The following is a 20,495-nucleotide window of genomic DNA, read 5'->3' on the forward strand; positions in this document are numbered from 1 at the left end:
GCCATACCAGGCCAAAATTCGTGCTTTTTCAAAACTTTGGAAATCTGTAAAAAATTAACTGATGAAGAAAAAAAATTCTAAACTTAATTTGTAATTAACTAAAGTTGTAAAAATAAAAACAATCTAAAGACGTCAGGTAAAAAAAAAATTCATATTTGGATCACTTGATATGGAATGACCTGTCACAGATGTATGGAGGAGACAGGTTGTGTGGGTGCCTTTGTATGCTAAGGTTAGGGTTTTGAACTGATGTCTCTGGGCATTGAGGAGCCAGTGAAGGGATTGACAGGAGTTGCTGGGGAATAGGTGGATTAGTCGGGGCAGAGTTTAGAATGGATTAGAGGGATGTCAGTGTTGGGGAGGCCACAAAGCAGGAAGGTGTAGGCGGGAGATGAGGGCATGCACTAGTGTTTTTTTTTTTTGCAGATCTTGGTTGAGGAATATGGTGCTCGGGAGATATTTTTGCGTTGGATTCAGCAGGAAGTGTAAAGGAATTGGATGTGTGGTTTGAAGGAGAAATCTGAGGCAGCTGGCTTGTGAGACTGGGTAGAGTGGGCAGTCATTGACTTGTGATGGGTAGGTCTGTTGGATGGAGGGGGGTGGGCTGTGTTAGATGATGGAAAGGGAACTTCTGTTTTAACCATAAGTTTAGAAATATAGCCGAGAAAGATGAAACAGCAGACATTGTGGGATTCTGGCTAGTAAGGAGGTGATAGCTGGTTCAGAGAGGTGATATTGAAAGCCTTGGGACTCGGAGTTGTCCCAGGCTGGAGATGTAGATAAAGAGCAGGGGTTCTAGAAATGAACCTTGATGGACTCTGACAAATAGTGGTAGTGTAAGTGGGAGATGCTGAATGTCTGCTCTGCTAGGTGTCGTCCCCACATAATGTGGGACATTGTGAGACCCTGTGCTTGAGCTGGAGAGGTGGGAGGACAGTTCAAAATGGACATGTATCAGAAGTTTTGACTTTTGAAGCATATGGGATATGGGGCGATAGCTAGACAAGATGGGAGTGAGGCATGTTTGAAGCATGAGGGGAAGACACCAGTTGTAGGGCTGAGTTGAAGATTGATGAGGTGGGGCAGGATTGGGTCAAGTTCACAGGTGATGTGATTTGGAGAGGAAAGTTGATCTGTAATGGAGAAGCTTGTTTTGGAGAAGGAGGGCTGAGTAGTTGAGGAGGGACTGTAGTCCAAAGCTTTCTCTTGTGTTATCGATCTGCTTTGTTTTGCTGCAGTGACTGTGGACTTGAAAGTAGTGAGGCGCTCTTTAAGGCTATGCCCACGTTGTGGATTCGTGTGCGGATTTTTCTGCACTCTTTGAAAAATCCGCAGGTAAAATGCACTGCGTATTACCCATGTCATGGATGTATGAAAGTTTGCAGACAGCGAGTGTTCCATAGCGCACCTGTAAGGTGGTCTGGGTGAATGGGTATAGGGTTAGAAAGGTTGCAGAAATTTGTGATAAATCATGGATGGGACGTCGAAGTGACTGGGGATGTGGTGAGGAGGACCAGGATTTGGAGAGGGATCTCTGGTGATGAGGAGCAGTGAAAGTTTTAGGTGGCAACAGGACATGAGGTGTCTGTCTGTTTTAGAAGCAGGATTATACAGGTCCTTCTCAAAAAATTAGCATATAGTGTTAAATTTCATTATTTACCATAATGTAATGATTACAATTAAACTTTCATATATTATAGATTCATTATCCACCAACTGAAATTTGTCAGGTCTTTTATTGTTTTAATACTGATGATTTTGGCCTACAACTCCTGATAACCCAAAAAACCTGTCTCAATAAATTAGCATATTTCAACCGTCCAATCAAATAAAAGTGTTTTTTAATAACAAACAAAAAAACCATCAAATAATAATGTTCAGTTATGCACTCAATACTTGGTCGGGAATCCTTTGGCAGAAATGACTGCTTCGATGCGGCGTGGCATGGAGGCAATCAGCCTGTGACACTGCTGAGATGTTATGGAGGCCCAGGATGCTTCAATAGCGGCCTTAAGCTCATCCAGAGTGTTGGGTCTTGCGTCTCTCAACTTTCTCTTCACAATATCCCACAGATTCTCTATGGGGTTCAGGTCAGGAGAGTTGGCAGGCCAATTGAGCACAGTAATACCATGGTCAGTAAACCATTTACCAGTGGTTTTGGCACTGTGAGCAGGTGCCAGGAAGCATGAAGTGCTCCAAAATCTCCTGATAGCTAGCTGCATTGACCCTGCCCTTGATGAAACACAGTGGACCAACACCAGCAGCTGACATGGCACCCCACACCATCACTGACTGGGTACTTGACACTGGACTTCAGGCATTTTGGCATTTCCTTCTCCCCAGTCTTCCTCCAGACTCTGGCACCTTGATTTCCGAATGACATGCAAAATTTGCTTTCATCAGAAAAAAGTACTTGGGACCACTTAGCAACAGTCCAGTGCTGCTTCTCTGTAGCCCAGGTCAGGCGCTTCTGCCGCTGTTTATGGTTCAAAAGTGGCTTTACCTGGGGAATGCGGCACCTGTAGCCCATTTCCTGCACACGCCTGTGCACGGTGGCTCTGGATGTTTCCACACCAGACTCAGTCCACTGCTTCCTCAGGTTCCCCAAGGTCTGGAATCGGTCCTTCTCCACAATCTTCCTCAGGGTCCGGTCACCTCTTCTCGTTGTACAGCGTTTTCTGCCACATTGTTTCCTTCCAACAGACTTACCATCGAGGTGCCTTGATACAGCACTCTGGGAACAGCCTATTTGTTGAGAAATTTCTTTCTGGGTCTTACCCTCTTGCTTGAGGGTGTCAATGATGGCCTTCTTGACATCTGTCAGGTCGCTAGTCTTACCCATGATGGGGGTTTTGAGTAATGAACCAGGCAGGGAGTTTTTAAAAGCCTCAGGTATCTTTTGCATGTGTTTAGAGTTAATTAGTTGATTCAGAAGATTAGGGTAATAGGTCGTTTAGAGAACCTTTTCTTGATATGCTAATTTATTGAGACAGGTTTTTTGGGTTATCAGGAGTTGTAGGCCAAAATCATCAGTATTAAAACAATAAAAGACCTGACAAATTTCAGTTGGTGGATAATGAATCTATAATATATGAAAGTTTAATTGTAATCATTACATTATGGTAAATAATGAAATTTAACACTATATGCTAATTTTTTGAGAAGGACCTGTATGTTGAACAGTTCTGAGGAAGAGGTGAGATGGATGAGGAGGAAACCTCTTCAACGACTCATTAGTATCCCTACGTGCATTGTTGGCTTTGTTTAGTATACCAATGTGAGGTACACTTGAAGTCTCACAAAAATTTCCAGCATTTACTAATCTTACCTTTATGGCAAACCTGGCTGGGTTTGGATTGCCATACTGATTCTCAGACAAATTTGAGACCTTGTTGGCTGTGTGCTTGTCCGCATAGATTGATATATAGTTTAGTGCGAAAACATTCAGCATAACCTGTGCTGCCAGTACGTCACTCCAGACAGCACTACTGAAGATAATCCTTTCTTGACCTATAGTGGGACAGGATCACAGAGGTTTAAAGGCCCCTCCATCCTCCAGGCTTTTTCCTGTCCCTACAGGGGAAAGACACCATGAGGTTGCTCCTATGGTAAAGATATACTGTGGAACTTTGTTGTACAGATGCAGAGGGATCCTCGGCCTTCCCTCTGTTAAGCAGTCCAGGACTGACACCTCTCTGGATAGAGGTCCCTCAGCCATCAGTCCCTGCACCAGTACGTGATCGGGGAAATCTACCTTCCCTTCCTCCTGTCAAACGGTACATGGCTGACATCTGAGAGAGGTACTAAAGCCAACAGCAGCTTGTGCATCATTTGCAGTGATGCTGCTTCCCTCCATGCTAGGCTCTTGGCATTACCAGCGCCCCCTGTTCTTGCAGGTGTGGAGCCAACACAGGTAAGTGCACGGTGTAGTGTCTTGAAGTGCAAGGCTGATGTTAGCCTCATGACTATGCCGAAACTGGTCCTAGAGCCTCATGTTCTGAGGTTTGATTTCAGATACACAGCTAGGCCTTGGGCCTTTAGGCTATAGTTGGGTCGCATGTCTGGGCTACAGCTCATGATTTGACTTAAGTTAGTCGCATGTTATGGCTGCACATGGCCTTATGATTGGGTTTTAGAGTTTGTCTTATGCAAATCCTGTTTCTCATTTTTTGGTTGAATTTTCAAGTGCTTCAATGTTGTCTGCAGCTTGAAGGGGTTTTCCCACTAGCAAAAGCTCATTCTAATCAATAGATCTTTGAATAAGAATTTCCACAATCTGATGTGTTTACATAAGTTCCTTTATCGAGAAAATCCTATAAATGTGCCTGTTATCCACTGTCTGACCCTGCAAGAACATGCAGGACACATGTGGGACAACTCCTTTAACTACTTCATCCATAAGAGGACACATGGTGTAAATACAGCATATGGTCTCCATGAAGACTGCCCTCATTAATTAGCTCCTTCAGGTGGGGCTAGTCTGACAATTGGGATGTACTTTTCAGAGTGGAGTATAATAATCCAAAAACCGAGCAGTGCATAACTTGGGAGTTCAATCCTATATTATTTCAAAACACTCTTTCGGTGACTCCTTTGTATCTCAGTTCATACTGCACCCACACACACACGATACACCATTTGAAAAGTAAACTTGCCCCCTTCACCAAGAAAATAGCCAAACAAACCACACATCCACTATGTCAGTGATTTTCAACCAGTGTTCCGCGGCACACTAGTGTGCCGCGACACATGGTTGGGTGTGCCGCGGGGAAAGTTCCCCAAACTATGGTGCCCCCTTTGTTTTGTTCCCCGGCAATGCGCAGCGATGCGCAGTCACGGAATAACACATAATCGAGCTTTGAACGCTCGCGCGACTTAATGACGTCACCGAGGCCGGCGCATCATTCTGAGAGCGGAGAGACTCGCATTTGCCCGCCGCCAAGGTAATGCCCGCCAATAATGCTGTGTATAATCATTAAGTCAGCAACAGCTCATTAACCCCTTCCCGACCTTTGACGCCACGTAGGCGTCATGAAAGTCGGTGCCAATCCGACCCATGACGCCTATGTGGCGTCATGGAATGATCGCGTCCCTGCAGATCGGGTGAAAGGGTTAACTCCAATTTCACCCGATCTGCAGGGACAGGGGGAGTGGTACTTCACCCCCTCGTGGCTACAATTGCTCTGATTGGCTGTTGAAAGTGAAACTGCCAATCAGAGCGATTTGTAATATTTCACCTAAAAATCTGGTGAAATATTACAATCCAGCCATGGCCGATGCTGCAATATCATTGGCCATGGCTGGAAACACTTATGTACCACCACCACCACCGATCTCCTCTCCGGTCCTCCGTCCGGTTCTCCGCTCCCCTCCGTCGTCCTGTCTGCTCCCCTGTCCTCCTGCCCACTCCCCCTGTGCTCCGATCCACCCCCCATGCTCAGATCCCCCCCCCCCCCTCATACTTACCGGGCCTCCCGGTGTCCGTCCGTCTTCTCCATGGGCGCCGCCATCTTCCAAAATGGCGGGCGCATGCGCAGTGCGCCCGCCGAATCTGCCGACTGGCAGATTCGTTCCAGGTATATTTTGATCACTGAGATATAACCTATCACAGTGATCAAAATAAAAAATAGTAAATGACCCTCCCCCACCTTATCACCCCCATAGGTAGGGACAATAATAAAAAAAAAAGAAAATATTTTTTTTCTTTTTCCACTAGGGTTAGGGCATGTGCACAAAAAAAAACTAAAAACAGGGAGAGACTGAGAACTGTTGAGGAAGAGCTTCGTGTGTGTCTTTCCACCATTCCTGCCAGGATATCCCTTTTGTGTTTATCGAAACAGGCCCAGGTTTCACACTGAGTGAGTATAAATACATTTAGAATCTATATTATTAACTATATGTAGAATATGTACTGTTTTAGTGTCATTTTGTGCCATTTTGGTTGGTGGTGTGCCCCGGGATTTTTTAAGTATAAAAAGTGTGCCGCGGCTCAAAAAAGGTTGAAAATCACTGCACTATGTAATCACAAAACACATTTTAGGCTATGTGCACACGTTGCGGATTGGGTTGCAGAATTTTCTGCACAAAAATCTGCATCTCCTGGCAGAAAACGCAGGTGCAGATTTGATGCTTTTTTTTTTGTGCGCTTTTGTTGCAGGTATGCGTTTTTTTACCCCTTCGGATTTCTATAATGGAAGCGTGCAGATCCGCACAAAAGTGACATGCTCCTTCTGTCAATCCGCTGCATTTTCCGCACCACTAGCACAGCATTTTTTTTTTCCTATTGATTTACACTGTACTGTAAATCACTTTGCGGATTTGCAGCGTTTCTCTGCGGGAAAAAAACGCGGATCCGCAGTAAATCCGCAACGTGTGCACATAGCCTTAAACGGAACCTGTCACCCCCATCCCCCAGTCATTTCAAACTAAAAGAGCCACCTTGTGCAGCAGTAATGCTGCATTCTGACAAGGTGGCTCTTTTAGTTCTGGGTGCTGTAACTAGAGAAATAATCCTTTTTTTAATTTGTCAGAAATACCTTGTCTTCAGTCAAGGAGGCAGGCGTTTCCCCCCTGCTGCAGACGCCACACAGCCGTCACACAAATCTTCTTGGCGCCGCCTCCTCAGCGCTGTTTTGAAAATAGCCGGCGCCTGCGCTCTTTTTTCCTGCCTGGTGCAGGCACAGTGAGCGCTGCCAGTCTTTCCTCATGCAGTCTCGGTGACTGCGCCTGTGCGGCCGCCCTGCTTGTGAATCCCAGCCCCGCAATGTGAATAAATCATAAGTCACGGGGGTGGGGGTGACAGGTTCCCTTTAAACTTTTTTCATAAAACTGCAGTAAGGACAATGACCTGCAAATGGCACCACACTACCCCAAAGCACAATACCACAAAGCTGAAACAAATCCTAACATTTGCCTTGGGAGTTTTAAAGCTTGCCGAACTCCTTACCCAGCCAATTTCAGGCAGGTACATATAAAATATTTGCTACATATGTGGAAGTAGGATAAAAGTAAAACTTTACCTGTTTTAAGACTTCAGCTTTAAAACTGAAGATATAAATGAATACAGCCTAAAAGGGACCGGACAGGTTCTGAGCCATCAGATTTTCCATATTATTGGACAGTCATTGAAAAGTCTATCTTCCTTCTCAGGGTATGTGTCCACGTTCAGTATGGCCGGCGCTTTGGATGGAGCAGAGAACTCGCTCCGCCCAAAGCGCTGCCCCCTTCTGTAGACACGATGCCGGATGTGTTCATTGCACACATCTGGAATCATCGCACCCCACACATAGGGCCCTGTGTTTTACCTTGCAGCGTCACTTCAAGGTAAACGGACATGCTGCGTTCTAAAAAGACGCGCCACATGTCCGGAAACGCAGGGCCAATGGATGCGTGTTACCACGCATAGTGGAGACGGGATTTCATAAAATCCCCTCCACTATGCTCCACGCAGCGTTCAATCCGCAGCTATTCCGGATGTAATGCGGCCCGTGGACACATACCCTAAGGTTGCAGCTTATTGGTGACCTGGAGTCACTTCTGGTTCCAAGTAGAAAACTGCAGTGTTGACATAACTCATACTGTACATTGTTTACCGATGGGAGAGATAAGTGGAAACAACCTTGCAAAAATTGAAAAAAAAATCAAACCATAGGGGAAAAAAGGTAAAATAATCTGCAGATATTACTTTTTTTTTAAAAGGGATATTCCCAATTATTATGCAATGGTGTTATGATGGAAATATATATATCATGTAGATCTCACTTGCATGTATACTCATATATACTCACAGCTAATATATACAATATATTCAATGGCTTAAAATGGCTGACATAAACTGATATAAGCCAGACAGACTGTATGGGGTTTTCCAGGCAAAAGCAGAACAACGCCAGATGTATTAAGTGATAATCAGATGTCTCAACTTTGTCCTAGATGCAGAGAGCTACACTTTAGTTGCTTAATCAGCATTCATATGTGCATTAATCACAATATTCCATATATATTTAGATAACCAATAACAGAGGAGCCAGACAATATGGTAATTAACTAACCACCCCTTTCTATATGCAATTATAAATCCATGTATGTACAATAAATCATCAGTATTGATGGAATGTTTTTCTGTCACAATGGTGTACAGTCCATTCTTGATGAGCGCTCAAAATACTGAGTCTTATTAGGAACGGCCGCAGCACACAGGGATTTATCCAAACCAAATTTCCATAAAATCTGGCGTCTGCATGCGGGGCAATGGACGAAACACACGGGACCCTGCTGACCAGAGAGACGGAGGGCATTGGTTCACGGGACGGAGACTGCGCAGCTCCATAAGTAAGGTAAGAAAATGTTATCTTACCTGAAAGTCCCCTGTGCCCGGTCCGGGTCTATACCTCTTGCCGGTGAGGTGTGGTCACCACCGCATTCCCAGGTAGTGTAAAAAGTCCAAGCCCGTATCCAAACCCTGGGATATAAGTCAAGGTGTCTGTGTGTCTGCTGTGTGCCGTGTATGTGTTCTGTGTTTGTGTAAGATCCGGGAGACAGTTGGAACGGTGACTGTTTTGCTTGTGGTTGCTGAGTAACAGACCGCAGGAGGTCAAATCGCTCGATAAGTTATTGCAGGATTCCCGTGCATAGGAGGGACAGGTAGTCCCAGGGCAGGTGGTCCCAGGCTCGGGTAGTGATAACTTAGAGGGCTACTGCAGTTTCCCGTAGTGCTGGCGAGCCAGTTAGGACGACCGGACCGGGGTGGTAGATTTCCCGCTTGTGTTTCTCACTCAGGCAGCCTGGGCACAGGTGTGCCCAGAGTGATTGGCAGTAGTCTGTTCCCAGAGCAACCTGCACGTGTCACAGAATAATAAAAAGGGCATCGGTTCTCCCCGGGCATCTATATCTTTTTGTCCTTGTCATGTATTGCTGCTTTAAGTGATAACAGTTGTAAGTGCATACAATTGTAAAGGAAAGGGTTTTTTTTTCTCTTTTCTGAACTTCCCCTTCTGCTGCTAGCAAAGATATATCCACTGTAAATCACACTGGCACATCTGTTTTTGCAAAGTTTCCTGTTTCTGCATTCTGAGTAGTGCCACAGTGTAGCAATTTTTGAAGAAGTGAAACTAAATGGTATCTATCATTTTTGCTGTGACATACTTGTTTTCAGATACGTGATTTTAGCGTCTTTCGATACAGCAGCATAAGAAAGGGGAAGTGTGTGTGTGTCTGACTGCGTTTGAGCACAGAGGAAAAAAAAAGCCATTTTAACTTTTTACTCTTGAAGTTTTTCCTTTTGTCTTTTTACGTTTTAAAGTTTTTCTTTCTGTATCAAAATTAAGTTTTTTGGTTGTGTACCAAGTTTTTGATGGTTTTCTTTTCTTTTGGTTTCAACTTCTTGTACCAACTTTTTGAAGATTTTCTTTTGTTTTTTTGTGTTGTTATATACCAATCTTTCTGAAGTTTTTTGTTTTTTTCCTTTTTGTTTGTTTTTCATTTTTGTTTTTGCCATGGGGAATAAGGTGGCCAAGCAATAGGAGGGTCTTTTATTTCCTGAAGAGAGAACGGCCCCCCAGATAGTGGAAGAACACGAAGGTGTTGAGTATGTGAAGAATTTTAGAAGGTATAAAGTATGTGAAATTCATAAGAATGGCAGACTTCAAGCTGCGGAATGGCATGACGTAGAAAGGAAAATAAGGGAAGTTAGCTGATGTTAAATTGCTGAATACTAATACATGTTATAGAGTAGCAGCAGAGCTTACATCGTTTAGGTGGTACAGAAAGATATGTGAGCGAACCAGAAAGTGATTTTTATGTGTATAAGACAGGAGATATTAGACATGTGCAGTCTGCTCTCAACAGAATCCATGGTACAGGGAGATTTTTGCATAGTATGTGGCGCGCCCTGTCCCTTACTACAGGGAGAAGGCATCATTATGCCAACCATGCCCTCTCAGACTGCACAGGGGGGGGAGTAATTCTCTTCTCTATCCTCCTCTTTCTGTCCTCCTTCCTTCACTCTCTCCTTTCCTCTCCTCTTTCTCCACAACTTTCTCTCCCTCTCTCTTTCTCCATACCTATCTCCTTCTGATCTCCACCTCCCACCTCTCCTCCTATACACCTTTTATCAACCCCTCCTTCATCGTCTCCTGTTTCACACTCTTTTTCTTCTTTGTTGCCGGCTGGGCCAATGCCCAATTCAACTAGTGTGGTGCCTCTGTATTCAGTGCTTACAGCACAAGGCACCTATGTCCCTGGCACAGTCCAGCCATTGCCAGTTATGATAGCGGGGAAAGAAGGTGAAAATCCCCCTACACACAATGCAGTAGGCACCCTCCAGACACATCAGGCAGCAGACAGCTCAGCCCTGGGTGCAGAGGGGGAGGACTGACATCACCATCTGCTGATAATGTACAACTTCAGCACCGGTCAGAGCTGCCTACATTCACACCAACATAGAACTGTAAGCCTATGCTTCAGCAAGGGGGGAGACATCCTCACATAAAAAGGCAAATTCTAAGTCCAAAATCAGCCAGTGTATGACCCCAGCACACGCTATCACAACTATTCCTCTGATGAAGCGGGAACATCATACATGCTGCCTAGTACTAGGAAAAGAAACCCACAGGCACCAAGAATGCAGGGGCAGATAGAGGCACCACCATTACACTATGTGCACTTCACCCCAAGTCAGGTGACCAGCATTCTCAACAATCTTCCAGACCCAGAGATGCATCCCATGCCACTTTACAGAAGAATGTAGCAGAACTAGCGAACATATGCAGCCACCTGGAATGATCTCTGGGCCATAAATGGAAATACAAGCAGGTGATGCACTCTGGCCAATCATGAAGGAACAATTCAAACTTCCAGCAGAATTAGGCTAGGTTCACATTGCGTTAGGGCAATCCGTTTAGCGCTAGCGGATTGCGCTAACGCAATGTTTATTTAGGGGCCACGTTGGGGGTCGCGGTAACGTCCCCGCTCTCGCAGATCCCCGATCTGCGAGAGCGGGGAACGGACCTCGGGCGCGCCGCGGACGCTGCAAGCAGCGTCCAAGGCGCGCCACAGAAGAACGGCACATCGCTAGCGCGAGCCAAAAAAGGCACGCGCTAGCGATGCGCTACAGGCGAAATTTACATTGCTGTCAATGGGTGCGCTAACGGACCCGTTGCACGGCATTAATTGCGACATTTTCGCCGTGCAACGCTGTCCGTTAGCGTGCACACATTAACGCAATGTGAACCTAGCCTTAGATGTACACGCTTGGGAGTCAGGGCCACAGCTAATTGAACAGCTCAGAGAGTGGGCCAAAGGCAGATTGGCAGGACAAGCCCTCAGCTTACATGACATGAGCTAAGACAAGACAGTCTGTAAAGAAGTTTCATGGCAGAGTAATGCAAGTATTCCAAGACTTGGGCTTCACCATTCATGACCAGATACACAGGCAAATGTTGGCACAGGCCTTTGTGCATGGACTGAGACAGCCAATCAGGAAACCACTGATAGTGACTAGGCCCGAGAACAGGTCAATAGCAGTGGACTGACCCAGCAAAATGGGTTATGTGCGCCTAGGAGACTGTTTATTGCCGATTGTCGCCAAAACTGCCACCATCATAGCGCCACAAAGAGTACGAAGAAGGAAATGGGTGCCGTGCTGCTGAGAACGCTGGAAGGGGAGCCAGAAGTGGAGATGCTGCAAAGTGCCGAGCGACACTCCGGAAGAACCGCTGCAGACTCAGGAGAGGAGACACCGACCTCAATAAGGTTAGCAAAGGGGAGAAGCTATGTCAGACCAGGGGGAAGAAGAGATGGCAGATGCAGCCGCAGCCCCTGCCCCTGTAATGCCCCAAGACCTCGGGTTGGATGCAGCCGCCGGTCTCATGGCACCCCCGGGCCTCGCCACGGATGCACCTGCAGGCCCCATTTTACTACCAAGCCCCGCAGGGCCCGCAGCTTCAATCAGCAGGTCGGACCCCGCTGCTGTGCCCATCATGCCATTGTCCACAGTAGCCAAAGGGATTGAGTCCCAACCAGGAGTGCAGAAGACAGCCCCTCTTATGGTGACCACTGACCTGGAAGCGCAACCACCCTACAAAGACAGAAGTGTCAAGTGTTACATCTGTGGCAAGTTTGGCCATTTCTGGAACCAGTGCAGAGCACCCATGCAACCCAAGAGTTCATCCAGAGAAACAGGTCAAGAAAGCAGTGAAGTACCCCGTCCATAGATGGGTAAGCAAGCCAGGTCCGCAAGACACTACGCTCCTGACATTTAAAACCCCATCTGCAGGACCAATACCTCAAATTACCCTGAAAGTGGATGGCGTTGTCAGATCTTTTCTTCTGCACACCGATGCAGCCAGAAATCTGATGAGACCTGTGGAACTCCCCGATCCCACCTGCCTATCAGAATCCTCTGTGTCTCGCATGGGCATTGATGGTCAAGTCAGACATTCTCAGCTTACAAAGCCTCTGAGCGTGTGCACGCAGCCAGAACACTCTATCCTGTCCCAGTTTGTGGTGTCAGGGACCTGCCACTCAACTGCTGGGAGCGGACCTACTGCAGAAGCTGAAGGCAACCACAGTGTTCCAGGAAGATTGGACCGTGACACTTTCTTCATCCCTGACCCAAGAAGAATCATGCTGGCGGCCCTACAAGAACCTCAAACAACCGACGGAGGCCTACCCAAGGAGGTACTGGACGTAGTACCAGAAAGTCTATAGTCTAAGGGACCCCAGGACGTAGGAAAACCTCAAGTTGCCCCAGTGCAGGTATCACTCAAGCCAGGCACTCCATATCCTCGTAAGGCCCAGTATCCCCTGTCCATCGCCCAGAGTCAAGCTGTCTCAGACCAATTGAAGGTGTTCCTGGAAATAGGAATCATTGTTACTTGCACGTCTGCTTGCAATACCCCGCTTTTCCCTGTCAAGAAAAAGATTGTAAAAGGAGAGCCAGCCAAGTTCAGAATGGTACATGACCAGAGAGCTGTGAATGACGCCACGGTGTTTGAAACTCCAATTGTGCCGAATCCACACACGCTGCTCTCAAATGTGCATGTCACAGCAAAAGTGTTCACAGTGACCGACCTGGCTAATGCTTTCTCCAGTGTTCCCCTTCATCCGGAAGACCAGTTCCTGTTTGCCTTAACGCACAAGGGGCACAGCACACATGGACAGTGATGCCACAGGGGCCCGGAACAGCCCTTCACAGTTCACCAAAGCAATGGCCACAGTCCTCGCCAACTGGGTCACAAAACATCCAGAAGTAACCATGCTACAATACGTGGACGATCTACTCCTTTGTACAGTTGACTTTGACACGTGTAGCGCCCATTCCTTGTCTCTCCTACTCTACCTGGCAGAGCAGCACTGCAAGGTCTCAAAGAACAAAGTCCAGTGGTGTTTGAAACGAGTTACGTTCCAGGGAAACTATTGCTCACCAGACGAAACATCTGACAAATTACCGGAAGACCACAATGGAAAAGACGGTTCCTCCAACAACTCCAAAGGCGCTACAGGCCTCCCTTGGTCTAGTTTTGTATTGCAGAGCCTGGATCCCTGATACCTCAGTCCTAATGCAGCCTCTGTATGATTGCGTCAATGTAACCCCGTTCCTCCTGACAGATGCAGCCTTCAGCTCATTCAAGAAGTGAAAAGGCTCTGTAGTCTCAGCACCAGCACTAGGCCTACCTGACCACGAGAAGCCATTCCATCTCTACCTGATGGAAAAAGAAGGCCTTGCTACTGGAGTCCTGACACAGGTTCAGGGGGGAAAGCAGAGACCTTTAGGCTACTTTTCAGCTCGCCTGGATCCATTTGCAAGGGGAGCCCCCTCCTGCATAAGAGCGGCATTTGTAGCACGCGCCCTCCTGGACAGGACTGCTGACATCATTCTTGGATATCCATTGGAAATCCTGGCTCCGCATGACTTCTCAGCAATCCTCATCCAAACCCAGCTAAAACATCTCCACCGCCTGACATCTTCGCCTCCAGTGCTCTCTACTCCTGCCCGATAATGTCACCATCTGCAGATGCACAGTCCTCAACCCATCCACTCTACTCCCACTCCCAAGGGGGGATGCAGATATGGACCCTCAGATCAAAAGTCTGATCAAAATCTGCATGATACCTTCTGCAGGGATCTGGATTTGGACGGATGACCAAGATTGCTTCAGCATCATGCAACAGGAAACAGCAGGACTACCCAAGGTGGCAGAAGAGCCACTGACCAACCCAGAGTTGATCCTCTATGTGGATGACTCCAGATTTGCAGATGATGAAGGAAGATTCCACACGGGATGTGCAGTGACCAGCAATCAAGAGATCCTGTGGTCCAGAAGTCTGCCGCCTAGTCTGTCAGCCCAGGAAGCAGAACTGATAGCGCTGATGAAGGCCTGCCAGATTGCAGAAGGCAAAACTGCGAACATATACACCGATTCAAAGTACTCGCGTGGCATAGCACACGACTTTGGACCCATCTGGGCTGCAAGGGACTTCATCACAGCAAGCGGAACAACCGTGAAGCATCATGGAGCCATTAAGGACCTGCTGGATGCACTCCAACTTCCAAAGATGGTGGCAGTACTAAAGGTCAGAGCACATGGAAAACTGGACACAGGGGTAATAACATGGCGGATATGGCAGCCAAAGAAGCAGTCGAAGACAATATGCAGAAGTGGGAGAGGTCGTCGAGCCGGATGGCTACTACATGACGACTGAAGACAAGAAACCTGACCAGATGACGTCCTGGGATCTGCTCAAAAAGCTGCAAGAGCAAGCCCCAAAAGGACAAGAAGGAATGCTGGATGCGAAAGAGAGCAACACATGAAGAAGGAAGGGTATACGCAATGGACTACAAACCCTGTTTACCCCTGTTTACCCTATGGTGGTCCAGTGGGACCATGGGCCCACACACAGATCAAAGACACAGATGAATGATCTGATTGGTGCTTACTGGTTCGCTCCAGGGATCTCCACCCTAACAGCCAAGTTCACTAGCAGCTGTGCCTGCGGCAAATGCAACCCTGGAAGAATGGAGAAAGTTCCCACACATCTTGCCAGAACACTGTACCCCTTCCAGAGGATCCAGATAGACCACATCCAGATGCCACCAAGTGGGGGATTCGAATATGCCCTTGTGGTCGTGGTCGTGTTCTCAGGATGGCCAGAAGTTTTCCCAGTGAGGAACCAGTCAGCAAACACTACTGCAAAGAAGCTACTCTCAGAGATAGTATGCAGATATGGGGTCCCAGAAGTGATAGTGACCAGGGACCCGCATTCACTGCAAATCTCACACAGGAGATCTGGTCAGCAGTAGGGTCAGACTTAGGGTACTGTCACACAGAGGCACTTTGATCGCTCCGACGGCACGATCCGTGACGTTGCAGCGTCGCTTGATTATCGCTCCAGCGTCGTAGACTGCGGTCACACTTTGCAATGCACGGCGCTGGAGCGATAATTTCATGACGTAGTTGCGATGTAGAAGTCATACGGGACATTGGGAATATCGTGCACACCTTTGTTACACGCTGCGATCATGCCGCCACAGCGGGACACTTGACGACGAAATAAAGTTTCAAACGATCTGCTACGACGTACGATTCTCAGCGGGGTCCCTGATCGCAGTAGCGTGTCAGACACAGCGATATCGTAACTATATCGCTGGAACGTCACGGATCATGCCGTTGTAGCGACCAAAGTGCCACTGTGTGACAGTACCCTTAGGCCTACACACTCCTTACAATCCCCAGAGTAGCGAGAAAGTAGAAAGACTGAATGGGACACTTAAGAACAGGATGTTGAAAGTTGCCCAAGAGACAAACAAACCATGGCATGAGACACTCTCAATCACACTACTTAGTGTAAGGCACACTTCCAGAGGCCCAGAAAAGCTGTCACAATATGAAATTTTGTTTGGGTCTAGTCCCAGGTTAGGGATATCCTTTCCCTCAGCAGCTGACTATGCAATATGATACTTTGTCTGCTTATGTAATTGAATTCCCCAAGAAACTTGCTAACATCCATTCTCTAGTTTTTTCTTCATTGCCAGATCCAGATTCAGTGTCCGGTACGCACTCCTTGAAGCCAGGAGACTGGGTGTTGGTGTAAAAAGTTTGTAAGGGGAACACCACTCGATCCCAGATTTGATGGTCCTGTCCAAGTGCCGCTGATGACACCAACCTCTGTGAAGCTGGAGGGAAGACCCACTTGGATCCACTCATCGCATTGCAAGAAAGCTCCCCTACCAGAGGATGACACCCAAGCCAGAATGATGTTATGGATACCCTGCCTGATCGAATAGATGACCTACCTGATAAAGAATACCCACCGCTCACTACATATGATGTTAACTAAGAGACTGATTGCAACGAACCCCCGTTAGGGACAGATCTCCTAAACACCCATTTGTGAAAAGTCTGTACGGAGTAGGGCGTGTGCGCTAGGCTTGTGTCAGTTCACCGGCAGCACAAAAGAGTTGCAGTGCTTTGGGACAGGAGGCTAGGATTAGGGCAAGTGATATCTAAGGGGGGATTGTGATGGAAATATATATATCATGTAGATCTCACTTGCATGTATACTCATATATACTCACAGCTAATATATTCAATGGCTCAAAATGGCTGACATAAACTGATATAAGCCAGACAGACTGTATGGGGTTTTCCATGCAAAAGCAGAACAACGCCAGATGTATTAAGTGATCAGATGTCTCAACTTTGTCCTAGATGCAGAGAGCTACACTTTAGTTGCTTAATCAGCATTCATATGTGCATTAATCACAATATTCCATATATATTTAGATAACCAATAACAGAGGAGTTAGACAATATGGTAATTAACTAACCACCCCTTTCTATATGCAATTATAAATCCATGAAAGCGAGGAGAAAAATAGGAGCATACAGGTATATTTCATTAAAACGAGGCTTTATTGGTGAATATATAATTAACACGCATAATAGCAAAGTACAAAAAACACACAAAGCACAGATGTATACATAAATAGTACAAGGATGTGTTTAAAAGAGAAATGGATACACCCCCGGTGTATACATGCCGGTGAGCCTAATTGTGCATAATTATGCTACACACAGGCGGCCGCTGCAGACACCCATATTGGTGTAACAGTGAAATGCATGCCAAGTGGCACAAAAGTAAAACGCTAGAGCAGCAGCACTTACCCGTGAGGGACACTTAGGCAGGATACACCGGTTAGGGTCCTCCAAAAACGACCCCCGACGCGCGTTTCGCCCACAAAGAACAGGGCTTTTTCAAGGGAAGGTAACACTGGAGGCTTTAGACGTCCTTATATAATACCAGTGGTGCGCACCACCAGCCGGGCAAAAAGTCACGGACCGCGTCATGGCTCTGGCCCAGCGTGAAGCGGGCTGGATTGTCCGTGTCGACTCTATGGTGCCTAAGGGACTTAACGAATATCTGAGCTTCTCCCCCTTTCTTTAATCATCTTTGGCCTTTTTGGATTGACATATCCCCTGAAAGCCTTCTAACCCCTGGTAGGTGTTTCCCCTTGGATGTGGCATCTACCCTCCACATGAAGAATCTTTTTCTGCTTATATTCTTATCTATTTAAGAGGTCTTGTTTATTTTTGTAGTATTTGTTGATACTCCTGTGTATATACTTTCTCTGTTCTCCCTAATGTTAATATCTCCCCTTTGGAGTGGATACCCACTTTGGGTCCTCTCTTTTTTCTTTTTTTCTTTTTTTTTTCTTTGTCTTTTAACTGTTTTTAATTGTTAGCATCTTTCTTATATACCCTCCAGTTGCATCATGACATCTGAAGCATTGACGTCCTTATTTGGTATAACCCTTTCGTGTCCAAGCTGAATTCACCGCCGACAATGACTATATTTTGATTCCAATCAAAATCCCGTCGGACCCGCTCATTTTCTACAATTTAAGCCTCTGCATTTGGACTTATTCTGCTGGAGCCACCCATTGGAGTATATCATATACTGTATGGCATGTTAATAGTGGTGTTTAAATTCAATGGTGTTTTCTTGCTTGTCATTTATGACTGTATGATGTGCTCTCCAGTGGCTGAAAATCTATTATGGTTCTACTTACTCAACGCTTTTCTATAGTGTCACCTGTATTGATAGCCTCAAATATGGCAGCCTAGCTGCGGTGGTGCGCATGCGCTGCACGTCCTGCCCGGCTTTCTGCCCCGGCTGCGTCCATCACTGCTTCGCGCGTGCGCCCTGGACTTATCCGGGGCGCCCGCGCGATGCATGACGCGGTCCGTGACTTTTTGCCCGGCTGGTGGTGCGCGCCTGCGCCCTCCATCTCCGCAGCTATGGATTGACACTCCTTTGGTATACGGTGGCGCGCCTGCGCTGCGCGGTTCGCCTCGCCCGCTGTCCCGGCGCGTCTACACTGCCTGGCGCGCGCGCTCTGGGGTTTACTTCCTCCCCCGGGTGCGCGCGCCCGGCATGACGCGGTCTGTGACGTCGGGCTTGGCCCATCGCGCGCGCATGCGCCGACAAACCCGGAACCATTCGCTTACAACGATCTGGCGTTAATCATATGCTGCACCACTGGTATTATATAAGGACGTCTAAAGCCTCCAGTGTTACCTTCCCTTGAAAAAGCCCTGTTCTTTGTGGGCGAAACGCGCGTCGGGGGTCGTTTTTGGAGGACCCTAACCGGTGTATCCTGCCTAAGTGTCCCTCACGGGTAAGTGCTGCTGCTCTAGCGTTTTACTTTTGTGCCACTTGGCATGCATTTCACTGTTACACCAATATGGGTGTCTGCAGCGGCCGCCTGTGTGTAGCATAATTATGCACAATTAGGCTCACCGGCATGTATACACCGGGGGTGTATCCATTTCTCTTTTAAACACATCCTTGTACTATTTATGTATACATCTGTGCTTTGTGTGTTTTTTGTACTTTGCTATTATGCGTGTTCATTATATATTCACCAATAAGGCCTCGTTTTAATGAAATATACCTGTATGCTCCTATTTTTCTCCTCGCTTTCATTCATTGCTATGGAGTTGGTTCTTTTCCTTGGTGGGGGGTTTGTTTGCACTATTTAGTGCTCAGTCTCTCTCCCTCCCCACTTTTGTATTTAATATGCTGCCTGACTTTGTTATAATTATAAATCCATGTATGTACAATAAATCATCAGTATTGATGGAATGTTTTTCTGTCACAATGGTGTACAGTCCATTCTTGATGAGCGCTCAAAATACTCAGTCTTATTGGGAACGGCCGCAACACACACAGGAATAGATTTATCCAAACCAAATTTCCATAACATCGTAAATACGCTCAATTATGGGGTCAATTCTCCATTTTTACTGTCAAAGTGGCACTGCTGTACAAGGAGCTGCTCCGTTCACATACAGTCGTGTTCAAAAGTCCTGCATAGGCGTGAAGAAAACTATATGTTTCATACTTCTGCATCTCTACAGTGAAACTGGTGGAACATATATGTTTTTGTAATCCCTCATTGTATGCCATACTCATTTTTGAATGTCTCAAGTGTATAAATTGTTATGGTATGCGCATTTTTGATAATTTTTTTTACAGCATAACCAAACCTACACCAGCACAGTGTGTAGAATGGTGAACAGGTTTCTAAGTTCATTAACTTCCAATGCAAGTTCACACAGACTTAAATTTTGCTTTTTAAGATTTATTATTTTTTAGTTAATTCAGAGTCCTGAAAAGGGCCTTTTGAGTGTATCTTTAGATTCTAATACTTTATTGGCCAGCCTTTGATCTTGAGCACCAGCTTGCATCTCTGTGGCATTGAGTGAACAAGCTTCTGCAGATGTTCACGAGTGATGATGTGGTTCCAGGCCTGTATCAGAGCCTCAATCAACTCACTCTTGGTCCTTGGCTGTTTTCTAGATATCTCTAATGATACCTTGTGCCACAAATTTTCAATTGGATTGAGGTCCGGGGACTGAGCTGGCCAGTCAATAGTAGCCACCTTGTTCTTCCAACACCATTGGCTGCCATACAGCCCCAGACCATTACTTTCATTGGATGTTTCACAGAGAAGCTCAAACACTCTGGCTTGTACTCTTCATGTGGGAACCTTCTCACATAAGACTTGCCATCTAAAACGCAAAAAGTGCTTTCATCACTAAATAGCACTTTTTCCCACTCCTCCTTCCTCCATTTTAAATATTTCAGTGCCCACAGTTTTCGCCTTTGTCTTTGTATGGCTGTCATCAATGGCTTCTTTCGGGCCTTGCACCCTCTCAATCCTGCTTCCAAACATCTCTTCCTAATAGTTGATGTTGCTACCTCAATATTGCACTTTTCTTGCCATTCTCGCAGAAGCTGAGGAGAGGTGAGCTTTCGATTGGCAAGGGATGTTCTTATCAGTACTCTATCCTCCCTTTTAGTTGACTTTCTGGGTCGGCGAGATCTGGGCCTGTCCTGGGTAATTCCAAGCTGCTTATGTTTCTGCAAAATTCTTACGACTGTACTCTGATTACAGCCGACCTTCCTTGCGATCTGGGGGCCAGTATAAC

This window comes from Ranitomeya variabilis, chromosome 1 (assembly GCF_051348905.1).
Source record: "Ranitomeya variabilis isolate aRanVar5 chromosome 1, aRanVar5.hap1, whole genome shotgun sequence".
In the NCBI taxonomy this organism is placed as follows: Eukaryota; Metazoa; Chordata; class Amphibia; order Anura; family Dendrobatidae; genus Ranitomeya; species Ranitomeya variabilis.